The sequence below is a fragment of the Ambystoma mexicanum genome, chromosome 9, assembly GCF_040938575.1.
Source record: "Ambystoma mexicanum isolate Mex_15411 chromosome 9, UKY_AmexF1_1, whole genome shotgun sequence".
NCBI lineage: Eukaryota > Metazoa > Chordata > Amphibia > Caudata > Ambystomatidae > Ambystoma > Ambystoma mexicanum.
This window is the reverse complement of record NC_090931.1, coordinates 336,581,605-336,597,355: the sequence shown is the minus strand read 5'-3', so window position 1 is coordinate 336,597,355 and position 15,751 is coordinate 336,581,605. Positions and strand designations below refer to the sequence as shown.

The following is a 15,751-nucleotide window of genomic DNA, read 5'->3' as shown; positions in this document are numbered from 1 at the left end:
AAGGTCCTACACCCTAGATTGGAGCATGCCTATGTGAGAATATTGATTTGAAGTCCAAAGACGTTTTTTTTAAATAGAAGCAAGCAAGTTGGTGCACGAGCAGGAACAACTCTTCCGAGCATTGGCAAGCCAGGCAGAGGACAACGACAAACCAAGGGGCTAGCTTCGAGATACTGCAAGACTTTGGTGAAAGATCATTGTGTCCCAAAGGCTGCGAGGTCTACGCATGCCAGCCATGGTGGAAAGGAGAAAGAGTGCTTCTAGTGCTAACAAGTTACCAGCCACCCTCCTGGGTGAAAGGCCGAGTTGGGGAGGCACAGAGGTAGTGAGAGTAACAGCCTTGACTTCAATATAAAAAAACACTGAATAAAGCAGTACTTCCAGGGCTGCGGCAAACCAGGTGAGCAGAACAACAGACCGAGTGACGGAGGCAAGGGGGAGAGAAACCCTGAACCTCCCTGTGAGAGTTTGTTACCTCCCCAGGATCCTGAAGATTGCAGATGAAAGGCCGATTGAAAGGAAAGAGAAAGCTTGCATAGTGTTTCCACGTTATCAGCCACCCGGCCGGGTGAACGACCGGGGGTGGGGGGGGTACTAGCTGTGCACTGCAAACCTTGACTCCAGGAACAGACCCACAAGCAAATGCAAGGAGTTCACACAGCCGGTGTCTGAAGTGAATGCTCTGAAAGAATGGTTTGTGGTTGTAGCGGCAATAAAGTGGCAAGCTAAGGTTGCGCGTAAAACGGCAACTGCGAGGAAAGCGATTACAGACTCTTGATCATGGCTAAAGGCGCAGCGCGATACCAAGTAGCACATTGGTCATACCGTAAGAAGAGGTACAATCGAAGGTCTTTGTGATATCGCGCAGACAAGAAATGCATGGATAAAGTGGGAAACAAGGTGTGTTCCCGACTGAAGGGAGCCTGAGAGTGAAAACTGCAAGTACCAGAAGGCATTGCAAGAGAGTGTCATTTGGTGAAGATTTAGTTGAACTTCCTTTTTGCATGTTTGCGAATCTATAAGGACTCCAGGAACTTTTGCGTTATAAGGGAAAAGCAAATGAGAAGAGAAGGTCGAAGTGGTCATGCATAGGTCTTAAAAAATCCTTGCACATTCTAAAGTCTTCAACAGTAGGAAAAGTAAGAGAGAGGCTTGAACCAGATGGAGTGGAGCCTAGTGAATGTGACACAAAGCTTGGCGAAGGGAACCCCATGAACTGTGATATAAAGGTCTGAGGCCAGCAGAGGGAGACCTGGGTGAAATTGTACCTCTGGAGAAGAAGCTAGACCCGTGATTGTGAACTGTGCTAATTCTGTTGAACTACCCAAAAAAGGAACTTGATCATGGCAGGCCAAGCAGGCCCTGGTCCATGATCTTTGAACTGCCGTGTGTCTGGAGCCAGAATGTCACCCAAGCCAAGTGTGCCACCTTACTACGTGCTGCAAAACGTGGCGAGAGATGGTTGCTCATCCACAATGACATTTGTTTTCACACTGATTTTCTTTTGACCCAATCCATATCCCTTCACCCATTTGTTATCTTAGAGTAAGGGCAGGCATTAGGCTTATTTAGCATAGGCCATTATTATTTTGACAAGAGTGACCAGGACTGTGTTTTCTTTAGTTTATGGTTGAGGTGACTCCCATTTTAGTATTATGGCAAGCTAGTAGTTCTCCCAGTCTCCCATTGAAAATATACAAATAAAGGTTTTGAAACTTGTAATCTTGTGTCAGTGTCTACTTGTGGCACCATGCTTCCTTTACAAAGGCGTGAGCACCACAACATATATTTTTCTATTCTCACTTCTAAAACACTAGGTCTGGAGCACTAACACCAAAATCTACTTAGCTTTTATAGACATAGCTAAGGCGTTTGCCAGTATAAACCGACTACGACTTTGGTCTAAGTTGTAATCTTGGAACTGTCCAGAAGATCTGCTTGCCCAGCTTAAGGCCCTACACACAGCGACGAACGTGAGTGCCTATAAATATTGAAGGTAGATTGTTGGATAACATCAAGACTGGTAGGGGTGTGAAGCAGAGCTGTCCTCTAGCGCCCGCCCTTTTTAACCCCTCCCTTTTGGATATGGGCCCTTCCATGAAAAAGACCAGATGTTTTCAACCACATTGGAAGGTCTCTCTTATTATACGCAGAGGACTTGTTCCTGTTGGACTATACGAAAATTGGCCTGCAAAGACAAATAAACAGCCTTGTTGAATATGCGGCTGAGAATGATCTACAATTAATTCCAGCAAAACAAAAATTTTGGTCCTAGAAAAAGGTGTCGGTAAGAAAAAACAGGTCTACAAGTGGTAGCTGGGAGGTTTACAGCTGGAGAAAGTAGATTCATTCAAATTGTTGGGGGTAAATATCAGCAAAAGCTCAGTGGAATCGCACAGCTTCACAGCCCTAAAAATGAAGTGAAATTGTTGGCTAATTAAGCTTTGATGCAAAAACAAAAGATTTTGCCGCTAATCTATGCTCCCACTTGTGGAGTTTTACAGGGGAAAAGTCATGCCGACTCTAGCCTATGGCATGATGCACTTGTACAGTTCCCTAAAAGGCACTTGGCTGGTCTGGAAGGGATGTTCTGGAAGCGGGTCTCGGGGCTCCCAAAATCAGTCCCAATACAAATAATGAGAAGAGAATTGGGCCTGATATCTTTAAAATCATTAGTTGAATGGAAGTCCTTGATGCTCTTTGTCAAATGTATGAAAGAAGAAGGCGCCCCTTTCTTTGCTCTGATTACAGCTGAGCTTATCGGAGATCGTGGCGGTTTGACATCTAGATGAGTAACATCATGCCAAATTACATTAGAACGTCTGAACACCACAGCTTTCAACCTATTGCTGACCCCAACAAAATTTAAAAGGAAGATGTGGGACATTGACTGGATTGCGACCTGAGAAGAAACAAATCAATGCAAAATGTATCAGAATTGGTAAACGGAGTTAGATCATGGGGAACTGTTCCGGACTACATAAGGAAATTCCCAGACCCTTCTTATAGGTCTTACTTTATCAGGATCCGTTTTAACCTGTTGAGAACGAAGATGGTCCTTTCTGTGAGAAACAAGATGGGACCACTGAACACCATCTGTATATTCTGTAACAGAGAGGACTCTCGGGAAAACTTTGAAGAACATCCTCACGCTTTGCAGTGCCTTAACGGCTTCAAGGACACAACTGTTTGCTCGATTCCTGGCAGACGTTGCATCAATTTTTATGCAAGAATGGTGGTTAACATTTGTAAGGGAATGTCTAAAGGAAGAGGCCAGATGAGCCACTTGAGACTGGTGACCTGAAGACATATCGGATAGCAATGCTAAGTGGGGGCTTGTGCGTGTTGTGAATTGCAATGTTCTTTGCTTTTGCTTTCTCTTTTCCCGTTTTGTCTCAGTTACTCTCTAAATCTGGAGGTTTTTTGCTAAAAATGTTTATAAACTATAACACAATAAACAAAAAATAATTAATTTCACCACTCTATACAGAGTTCTGTGAAGTTACGGCATTTCCCTCTAAATACTCAGGCAAGTACAATTGCACACCAGCAACCTGTCACGTTTGCAGGTATTTTAAAAAAGGTAGCAGGCGCTCCTCTCCAGAAAGAACATGGCATAATAACCTGTTCTGAGATGAGAGTTTGCAGCACACGCTTTTTGCTCACTGTACCTTTCACAGATGGTATATTTTTTTGTTGTTGAAATATTTGCAAGGAACTTGAGGTTGGTCACCCTGAGTTACCTGGGGGCAACTAGACGTGGACTCCCTGCTCACTGTGCTCAGAGAGGCACTGCTTCACCTCACTGATGAGGCCCAACAAGGCTGAAACACGTGTATGGGGTTGCAGTTGATACTCTTGTTCAGAGAGGAATTGCCATAGCATCTTGGTGCTGGACTGCCCATGTGGGCGGGACAAAGACTGATATGCAAATGAATATTTCTCATCTGTGAAAGGTACAGTGAGCAAAAAGCGTGTGCTGCAAACTCTCACCTCAGAGCAGGTTATCATGCCATGTTCTTTCTGGAGAGGAGCGCCTGCTAACTTTTTTTTTTAAACGTATGCAGGTATATAAGGGGGGAAAAGAGCAGCAGACGGAAAAGCAAGGAAGCAAGGAAGCTTGTGTCGGAGAGACCAGCAGGGGATCCTGTTCGAGAGGAGGCAGTCGTGGTGGGACCTGCAGGGAAGGTTGTATACGACCTTTTCACACTGACCTCAGGAGAATTGACCTCGGGAGAATTGACCTAATTTAGAAGGTCAATTAGGACATATATGCGGGGGAAACCACCCGCAACCCCCCCACCCAATCCAAAAACCCCTGCAACCCCCCCACCCAATCCCCTTATATTATTTATAATCCAAAACCAACCCAATACATATATAAAATAATATAAAGGTCAATTGAGTAGAAGGTCAAATGGACCACTATAATTAGGTCAATTGTGCAAAAGGTCAATTGTAAAAGGTCAATTTGGGTAATACCGCAGGGAAGCCAGGACACCAACAGAAGATCCCTATGACCTGTGGAGCCCAAAGCAAGTTGAGCCGTTAGAAAGCCGCAGATTTGGGAGCTTCTGTGGCCGAAAGCCACAGCTGGAGCTGTGGGCAATGGATGAGAAACAAAGTTGCTGCCAGCGTCCGCGGAAGGGAACCGGAGCTACCGGCGAGTGGAGATAAGCATTTGAAGTGCAAGCGGGGCTCTCAGTCAGAAGTAAACCAGCAGGCGCAGCAGAGGAGGAGCGACCCAACTGCCCGAGAGGAACTCCGAAGAGCGTGAGTGAAGGGGAATGTCACTCGAAGCCTGGGCCGTTCCTAGGGGCTGCTTATGGAAGTGAGACGAATGCCGAATAAAGCAAATGAAATGTACAAAGTGAAGAAAAAAAACAAATCCATTGGTCGAATAGAAATTCAGTGGAGAAGTCAATTTTTGCAAATATTGAATGCCAAACTGAATGAAATCTTTTTGAATACCGAAGTGAGTGAAAACCTTATGGGCAAAGCTACGATCGGATGAAAGATAAATGTGAAAGGGCCCATTTGAAAGCAACATAAGAAATCAGAGAGCAAGTGTGGAGGTTTGCGAAAAGAGCAGACCGAAAGGTGGGGAAGAAATAAAACCACTGTGAAGTGAACTTTATGCATTTATGCATGAATACAGTACGACAAGGCTAAAGAACAGCAAAGGATATGTGACGCACTGTAGCAAAGCCAAGAGGCTAATCCGTGGAAGCCAAGAGATTGTGAACCTTCACATAAAGCCAAGAGGCCGACAAGGAGAAGCTAAGCGAGTGTGAAACTGTACACAAGGGCAAATATAGAAGAACCTGTGTGGGCTGAAGAGGCTAGTGTTCCCGGTTGTGCAACCTGCAATAGGTGGACTGTGTGGTCTGACAACTGCGCCTAGTCCAGGGAACCCTCAATTGTGAAACACAGATATTGTTGAAATAAACCAAGAAGGAGTGATTTAAGTGAACTGTTAATGCAATCCAGAAGGAGTGTCCCATTGGTCGGAGTTGTTGAACATTGAAAGACTGAAACCAAGTTAACTTGGCAATTTGCAGTCTTGGGGAAGGAAACCATAAGACTTTGTAAACTGCAATACTGCCTTGAGGATGGAAGCCTTAAGACCCTTTTCTTTGGAACTATGTTGCCTTGAACTTGAGGAAGGGAGCACCAAGAATGTGTGGAATTGTTTTGAACTTGAGAAAGGTAATCTCGAGACTTTTGGAACTTTCTTGAACTTGGGAAGGGAAGCTGAAAATAAAGCTAGGAGCTCGAAAAAGCTCAGAACTTTGTTTTGATCACCATTTATTTTATTGTTGCCATCCTAGCTTTAGTTGTGAGGGCAAGGATAGGTTTTGGACACAGACAGACTTTTAAGTTTAACTTATTGACTCAGACTTTCCTTAGTTTTATTCAGGTAGGGAAATCCCACCATAGGGCAAATTAGGCCTACAACCATGCTGACATTTGAGATAATACATCATTTAATTTTGAACTTTGAATCTGTTGTGTGTCTTGCTGCATGATAACTTCACAATTCCCAGGAGTTGCTTTTCACTCCTGCTTAGCCAATCTTAATTTCGATCCCTGCAACAGATGCCTACATTGGTGTTTGTAAACGTCTGCAAGAAAGAAGGTTCTGAAGGATGTCCATTGGTTGAGAAGTTTTCACTAAAGTAGCTAGTGGATGATCAGGTTTGGATGTCATCAAAGTGTGTGTTAGAATTTTGCCAGTTAACTTTGTTCCCTGATTTATGGAAATTGAATACATGTTTAAACCATTTGCACTTTGGGTCTGGCTACCTGTTAACTACAGGCCTCATCTCGTTCATCTTGACCAATGCTTCACCAGCATCTTGTGTCTCAAATGAAACCTATGGAGCAGGACCTTTTTTCAGCATCATAAATTTTCATTTGGGGTGCATCATATGTAGTTTGAGGCCCTTGGAGTCTGTGATACTCAGGTATTTGGGCATCACTTTCAGTGTTGGGTTCAGTGGAACCAGTATATTTTATTATTTGTAATTGAAAGATTATTTGTTTTGTCATTTTCCTCATTTACTGAGATAGTTCTTACTGCCATGCCTGTCAAACCGTACCGGTAAGGCGTCCAGAGTTTGGGGACAGCTTCACATCCATTTTGTTGGGAAAATCTGCCTTCTGGAGGGTATCAATAAGCAGACCTGTGCCATTGGGACCAACCTTATACAATATGTTACTTCTGTTTGCTATTGGATAGATGAAGATGGCATTGTGGCCTTGCTTGAGGGTAGGACATCTTGTTTATTTGCTATTAGTGGAATAGTAAAACGATTCCCTAAGTGTAGAGAGAGGACCTGAGATGTTTTTTTTTTATGTGAGGATGTATGGCAATGTATTTTTCTTGTTTAATGAGGCGATTTTACCAGAGGCGGCTGGCCAACTGTGCCGGTGATGGCCCGCTGCCCAAGTTAAGGGCCAGAGAGAAACAAGTATCCCTTAACACAGGTGGTGGTGCAATTGCCGGCACGGTCGTCCTGCTGCCGTGGGTTATATTGCCATTAGTAACTACATACCTCATACGTGGAAGGTAAGTGTGCTTTAATTATTTTTTAAAAAAAAATCTTACAGCCTGCTGCTGCATGTTGGTTTTACATGTTCATGACCGTGAAATCATCACACACCCTTAGCAACTGTGAGGTACGCAGGTGTTGAGGGAGGATCGGCGAAGGGGACATAGGCCAGCAGCTCTCATGCTTCTCGGAACACAGAATACAGCCGGCATTCCCAGCTTCCTGATTGGCTAGCACCCCCTTCCAGGGTGCTAATGATGTTTGAAGTTGTGCAATTCTTGGTGCTTTACTGACCATGTCTGGGTCATTGTGCACAGCCTCCTCCAATCATTGGCCTAGTGATACTTTGTGCTTTGTGGTATCTAGAGAGACACAGACTTGTCGAGTAAAGTTCGAAAACCTTTATTAAACAAAATTTTGGGGTTGGTAGAACTCCTAACTGGCCCACTAAGGCCATGAAAGTCTGTGAGTCCCAAAGTAAGGTCTGTCTGTGTCCCAACCTACGCTTGCCCTCACAAACTAACAAAAGTGTGACAAGGGGGGTCCCTGATAAAAGAAAAATGGTGATGCAAAAACGAGGCAGTTACCAGTTCTGGCTCAGCAATGTCTTACTTTTTAATGTGTGGCTCTCCTGGTCTCAGCGAGGGGTTTGCTCTTCGATCGCGCAGGTCAGCTTCCCCTAGTTTTCCAGCTCTTGACCAAAATATATTCCCACAACCGTTCACTGTAAGTATCCCAGGTTTTCCCTCACCTGGGGTGCGATATGTCCAAAGTTGCTAAAACAACATGCAGTTCTTTTAAATGATATCTTTGAACCTCTCAGGGTTCCTTTCCCAAAGCTTAGGTCGCTTTCCAAAGAAAATAATCAAAGATGTTCAAAGAAATTGTCTCGGGCACCAGTTCAGACTGACGCGGACATTCCCTTCCCCAAGTCGCAGCTTATTCAACAAAGAAAATGTTCAAAAAGGAAATTGTCTTGGCCACAAGTTCAGGCTGACTCGGGTGTTCCCTTACCCAAGTCTCAGCTTATTCAACTCAAATTCATACAGCATACAGTTCCTGGAGGGCAGAGTCTTGACAGAGACTTTCGAGAACGCGCAGCATTTCTTTTCCTTCCTGCGTGACCACTCTTGACAACCTGCCCCTGGTTATTCACCTCTCTTTTTCCCTTTTTTTTTACACAGGTGCTTCCTGCACCCTTTCTCGCCTACTTTTACTTGTTCGTGAAGTCCTGCAAATTTGTCCTCCTTTCTCAGCTGTACCAGGCCACTTGCCTATCCATGTTTCCACTTTATTTTTCCCTCGGTGCTCGGGCCGCTTACCTGCTTCACTTCTCCACTTTTACTTTCCTCTTTCTGTCATCTTCGGGTAGCTTGCCCATTTCAATTTCATCTTTCACTCTTCCTTGAGTTTCCTCTTTCAGCGCCACTCCCATGCTGCACTACTCTTTCTTTCACCTGCCTTCCTCAAACACAGCTCCACCTGCTTGCATGCTTACCTGAGTCTTTCACATGACTCACCGGGTGGCGTTGCGGTGCTGCAGCTTCCTGTGACAGCGCGAGGCCGAGGTCAGGGTCTCACCACCTGCCCCTCTGACTCTCTTGGGGTCTGTTCTGGCCACAACAGAATGAGCATTAGTCCTGTAAGCGCCAGCAGCAATCTGGCTCTGGAATCCCATCCATGGGACGCACGGCTTCCCCAACTGATAGCGATTCGCTCCGCTCATCAGATTGATGCTGCAGCACGCCATCCTCCCTGGGGTCATTCCAGCAACTCACTGCGCCGTGGCTTCTCTGCTCTAGACCTCCTTCCTAACTTGCTCTTATCTTTATGTTGAACCACACCTTTTATACCTGCCTTGAAAGTTAAATGGAGTCATGTGTGGATGGTCAACCTGAATTGCCTGACTCTGTCTGTCCTTGTTAAAGGGACAAAATGGAGAATGCACATAGGAATCCATTGCCCATTGATTCCTATAGGTAATCCCCATTACTCCCAGCATGATGATCTTCGTCCCAGTGATTGGTGAGAGAGGGGGGTTTCGAGTGTTAGTAACTCCTGACAACTGGGGGTGGGGTGGAAAATGAAAATGCGGGTGTGAGGATTCTGTTCTATGCAATGAAAAGTTCTCTTTTGGACGTCTCCTGTGTTTTCTTGCTTGGGGCAAGTCAGAGGTGTGGGTGTTGGGGTCAAATGGACACTTTCTTTCCTTAAGTGTTCACTTATGCCCAGTGGTACAGTTAAGATGGAGCTGTTAGATTTTAAAGGTAAATGGTCCACTGAAAGACAAGATAATAGAAGTGATTGTTTGATCTTAGGGTTTATGGTTGCCTCTGATTCCTTGGATTGATTACCAGATTTCTAGGCAGGGTTTGGAATCATGGGTTGTGAGTGGAGATAACCCATTAAGACTCACGGAGGGGAGTCTGATGGACGGCAGGCTGAGGGGGATACCATGTCTCACCCAAAGGCACTTCCCCGACTCGTTCCCGAGACCTTCCACTTGGGTGATGCTCCCACGCTTGTCCAACCCCAGGGTTGGGATCCAGCAGCGGTGGCCCGTCTCTGGCCACCCGACCAGAGGGTCAACGGTGCGACAATGGGAGAACACTCCTTAGTTTCTCACAGCTAAAAGCTGTTACTTTTGTGTGTGTGCATATAAAACATTAAAGAAATTAAACATAAACCTAATTACAGTAATGTATAATGAACTACTGATACAGAGGTGTATGCATATTTGAGTCATGCTTTGATGGACATCATGATATTTCTGCAGCTGTTGTGTGTGTTGTAGATCAGTAGTCTGTAAAAACAAGTAAATACAAACATGTGGTGGCTGAAGATGTTCCCTTCTCAGAGATCACTGCAAAGACAGTACTTCATTAAAGGAATCTTTTGCATTCAGTAACTGGGTCAGGTAAAAGTAGAAGTTCAAACACAGCAAGTATTTGGAGTCCTGGGCTTCCCCTTTCCAGTTTAGCCTGCAGATGTACACCCAAAGACAGGACCAGTAATGTGCTCTACTATGGAGGCCAGTGCCTCCTTCCAAGACTGGTTTGGCATCCTTATTGGAACCACGGGTGTAGGTCTTCAGTGTATATACGCGGCATAGGCAGAGGATGAGAGGCCATCCTCCCCTGCACCTTTCCAATGTAGGAAAGTGTTTTCTCACCGGTAGCAGCACACTGTTGGACCTTAATGACCTGGGGAGCCTTGATCTGAACCAACCATGCGCTGATGCTTCGCATTCTATGACTAACACCCTGTAACTAACAGGACTGGGCTAGCACTCGCTACCCCACTGGTGACTTCTAAAAGATTCATTAATGTACTGCTTGTGTTTTTTTCTCCCTCTGAATTCCCTCTCTAACTCCTTTAATGTGTTGTGTGGCGAGCCAGAGGAAGGATGCGTACACGCTGAACATGGTTCACAAGATTTTATTAAAGTAAAAAGTATAAGACCTAACTTTCCCTATCACTGGGTGGTCCCTGCCTATGTTACTATCTGAGGTGCTTGTCAGTCATTCGTGAATGTCCAAAGAAGTACGTTTGCTGTCCAAAACTAACATAACTGACCCTGCCACTATGAAAACTAACTTGGCTCAGGAGAAGGACTCCTTTATCCTGAGGGTACTTCTAGTACCAGTCTGTAGGATTCTTTATTAATAAATATCTCCTCCATAAGAAGAGACCACAAGTGGCTCTCCATTAAAGAAATAATCCAACTTAAACCCGCCTCCGTCACATATAAATGCCTCAATAACTCAGCCCCACAATATCTTTCTGATAAATTTGCCCTGAAACAATATGCCCGACTTACCAGATCAGCCAGCTCGGGTTACTTACAAGTTCCCAGTTACAAACTCAAAAGAGCAGGAGGGAATAGCTTCCCTATCCTGGCTGCCCAACTTTGGAACTCCTCTCCAGCTTCAGAAAAGATATGAAGAACTGGCTTATCCTCAACAATGACCCCTACTAGTGCACTGACCCGACCTTGTACATATGTAATATTCTCTGCTCCCATTGTATTTATTTGTATTACTCTTGTCATTCTGCCATGTTTCCTGTGAATAACTTTGAAACTGCTTTTGTATATATTGTACATCATTTGTTGTACCTCTACCTCTTCCTGTGTAACTAAAACTGCATAATCTTGTACTACTCCCAGATATCTGTGGGTGAGGCGCACAATATAAATAAACAAACATAATACTCACAGTCTCTCGTGATTTCTTGGATCAGTCTCTGTAACTCCTCAAATGGACTTTTGAGTTTACTCTCCTTCTTGGGAATCTATATTCTTGGTTGCTGGTTTCAGCATATCCTTGTAAAATACTATTGTTCTAGTAGGCTTTCCCTTCTGGGCAATTATAGTTCAGCTTGTTTTGGCCTACTTGATTTTGTACATCGTTCATTTGAATAGTTCCTCTGAACTCTGGCTCATAATGTTCTCTCTTTGATGTTATGTTCTTCTTACACAGAATATCGAGTTGCTTTCTGCTTTTCCCTAGGTATTGTTATTCCCTGTTCTTCACTCTCCGTATTCAGATTTTCAGTAATTATTTCTCATAAATCACAACATTTTAAGTTCCTTTGTTTCAAGGTTATCTTTTTTCATGACTTCTACTGGGACAAGTTGGTTGCACATTATGATTCCTGTGGGGCCTCCCGTTATCTTCAACTGTGAAGCAGACGGTCTTCGGGAGCCTTGTTCTTCAGGGACATTCTCTCTTGTCCCGGACCGCCGTCGCCTTATCTTTATCAGTGCTTTCCTCCCCGCGGTCCCTCTACTCTTCGCAGTGTCTCAGAGTTCCGATGAGTGACTGGACACCCTGCGGCTCTATACCCGTGGTGGTATCGGCAAGGATTTGTGGCTCAGCCGTCCACCCCAGGTTCTTCGTGGTCTCGCCTCCACCTTCCTTCGGGCTCCTGCCCTTTCGACTTCTCACGCTGGGGATTTGCTGTGCTTCAGGCTTCCCTCTCTTCAGTATCAAGCGAGTTTTAAACTGGCGGGCTTTCTGGCTTGCGCTTAATCCATCTTCTCCAGGTGTTACGCACCTCGGCACCCTCCCTTGCCTGCGTATGCGTTCCTCTCTCTCCCTGTTGCTCGTCGAGTGCATGCTATTCAGCGTACTAGTCCCAGTGGATTGGATATTTCAAATTAAAGGTACATGTTCTTTTTGTATCGAATAATGCCAGCTATTAGTGTTTCTTCATCCCATTCTTGGTGTTTAAGGGTTTCTGGTATTTTAGAGCATCCAATGTAGGCCCCAGTGTGTGCATGTTAAGATGGATTTCTAAACTCTGACCTGGTGGGCAGAAGCTTAGGAGGCCACTCTCTGTTTAGTGATACTGGGGAACCTTCTGGACAAGCCAGACCAATCTTGGTAGCTTGGCAGGTGGTCAAGACTAAGACTCAGCAGGGGTGAGAGTGATCGGAAGCCCACAATGAGCACACACAGCAACGTCACCAGTCTTTACACTTCAATTCCACATACAGAAGGAATAGAGGCAATGGAATGGATGTTACTAACCCAGGAGAATTGTGCCATTCAAAAAGTGTTTGCCATTGAGCTATTATACATCATCTTATACAATAACTACTTCAGGTATAATGACAAATACTACCTACAAATATCAGGTACCTCAATGGATTCATCGGCAGCACCATCGTATGCAAATACTTTCATGTATTATTTTAAAAAAAAACGTTGTGCTCAATCAGGAATGGGCACCCAAACGTAAGTTCTGGAAGAGATTTATTGATGATATCATTGGAATATGGGAAGGAACAGAAGTTTCACAACTACCTAAATAGATGCAACGAACGGATCCAATTCACCCTAGAAGTTGGAAAACCATCCATACACTTCTTGGACGTTATGATCCAACATACAGGAACAGAATTCACAACATCAATATACCGCACACCAATTGATGTAAACTATAGCATGCATCAGAAAAGCTTCCACCCAAATCATCTAAAGGAAAACTTGCCCTTTGGGCAACTACTTAGACTAAAAAGATTAACATCAGACACTGAAAATCTCAAAAGGAATATGAAAATGCAAGAAAAAAATTCTTGGAAAGAGGCTTTCTGGAAGAGATCCTAGAAAAGGCAAAAACCAGAGTGGAACCTTTGGAAAGGAGTGATCTCCTTAAATACACTAAGAAAAAGGAAAACACCAGACTGATACATTCTTTGGAATTCTCTTCCCAATGTTTTCAAATTAAGAAAATCATAATGAAGAATTGGGATCGCATCAAGAGTGATCAGACTTTAAATCGTCTATTTCCTGAACCGCCAATGTTGGCCTATAAAAGATGCAGGAATCTCAAAGACTCATTGATAAAAACTGAAAGACCGAATAACAAGACACAGACTCTACTTAGAAAACAAAAGAAAGGTACCTTTGTCTGCTTGAACTGCCAACATTCTTCTAATTTGATCAAAGGTGATCACATTAGACATCCTAACACAGGCAAGAAGATCCGAATCAGAAACCTCTCTACATGTTACTCAAAGAATGTCATAAATGCTCTCAAATGTCCCTGCTGGAAAAACTAGGTAGGCAAGACGATGAGAAAAGCCAAGGAACGCTGAACAGAGTATAAATCGAACATCAGGACGAATAACTTCAAATCCCCTATTTACAGACATTTCCGTGACAACAAACACACAATAGCTCAACTAAGATGCTTAATTCTGGAAGTAATACACCCTCTATTGAGAGGTGGTAACATCTCCAAGATGCTCTCCCAGATAGAATTATTCCGGATCCACAAATTAGACTCCATGTCTCCATGGGGATTAAATGAGAAATATTTTTCAGGGCCATACCTCTAAATAATTCTACAGATATGGATAGATTGTGAACTCATGTGAGACAGAACAAAGACAACGAACAATGTGCCACCTATTTTCATAAACTCTAACATACTATAACCAACAAGTGTATTCATTTCAACAATAGAACCCTTCTGTTATGAGTTTAGAAAACTACCCGTAAGTAATGGTATGGATCACCACATTTTAACTTGTGAGAAAAAGTCTTTTGTGGACTTCATTACATAGAATCTCAGTTGTGAGTACTATAAACATGTATACACAAAGATCACGTGACAACAAATGGTCTTTTATTATAGTACATAGATTTACACAAATACTATCACGATTAACAATTTAATTATTTGAAAACAATACTCAACTGGACAACAAACATTGATAAGTAATCTTAAACATTATAGCAATGTTTACTATGTATCATACAAATGACAACACTAAATGTCATTACATTTGTTCCTTTATTACAGCATATAGGTATGTACCGCCTAGTATATAGAGACCTGGAAACACTTGGGTATAATTATGATAAGATCTTGACAACTTAAGAGTCGGAATCTGATGCAGAAAAAGTGAATTATGATACGATTTTGACATATAGACAACTTATGAGTTAGAATACATATCCATATGGGTTAGAGACCTGGGGTCATATACATCCCATCGCCACCTAAATCCTGATGCAGATTAAGTTCTACTAACTATGAACACTGAGGATTAACATAGGCCCATCTGCTAATTGTGCATTAATAAGCGAGTCAACATCTGATAACTTCTTCAGATGATTGACACACATGACCTTCTTTCAATAGATAATTTGGACATCATCCGTTCGCTCCTTACTGTAATACACAATGACAACATACCTAGTGTAATACTCCCAGAATAACCTAGTTGCATTACACATTGGTGAGTGTGAATGACAACCTTTTACCAACAATAAAATGATAGATGTGACCGAATACTGAAAACTACTGTCAACATGAGAATACATAAAACTATCTTTCGAGGGGATTGGGTCCTCCGACGTATTCCATATCTATGACAGGTAATCACCACAGCTGTGCTGCTGCGGAAACTTTTTTCTGCGTCGATGACGTCGATGCGCCGTCATCGAGGACCTCCTCCGACGTCATCCGATGTGATAAGTAGGACGCACGACGCCCGTAGCCTCAGTTCCGTTTTTTCCGCGAACGTGTTGCTTAGTGAATCTCGGTTAACGCCTTGACTCTTTGGAGTTCTGTTCTTCTCGGTTCTTTGAACCTGTTCGTTTTTGTGAGAATCTCCTTCGTGTGAAGATGTCTTCTACTTCGTCTTCGACCCCGCGTCCGGGCTTCAAGAAGTGCGGGGAGTGTGGGTCCAAGATGTCGGTGACGGACTCGCACGACGCCTGCCTCTGGTGCCTCGGGGAGGCCCACGACACGAATGACTGTATCGACTGCCAGTCGCTCACGTCCAAAGCCTTACGTGAACGTAAGAAGAAGTTGTCGGTAGGTCGGGTGTCCAAGCCCCGGAAGTCGAAGTCTGCAGGGCTTTCGACGGATGATTCGAGAGGAGACTCTCTGCGTCATCGTCGGAAGTCTCGTGGGTCTCCTTCTGGGAGTCGGTCTCGCCACTTCTCGGCCTCTTCGAGGCATTCTCGGAAGCGCCGACAACGGTCGTCTTCCAGGTCCTCTTCTGAGGACTCTGCCCGGCACGTCAATTACCTTACCAGCCGTGCGACGCCGGAGGAATGGGCTTCCTTCGGGAAGAAAATGCTGGCGATTCTCGAGTCGCAGGGTACTAAGCCGTCCGCGCCCCCGAGTGGGGCCGGTCGTAAGAGGTTGAGAGGCACTGCTCGCAAGAGTGGTCG

At 44.1% G+C, this 15,751-nt stretch overlaps 1 protein-coding gene across 7 annotated transcripts in view; it reads left to right on the top strand.

Moving 5' to 3' along the window:
- Positions 1 to 15,751, top strand: part of TAF1D (TATA-box binding protein associated factor, RNA polymerase I subunit D) — a 531,982-nt gene that overhangs the window by 253,573 nt on the left and 262,658 nt on the right. The gene's annotated exons all lie outside the window — the stretch shown is intronic.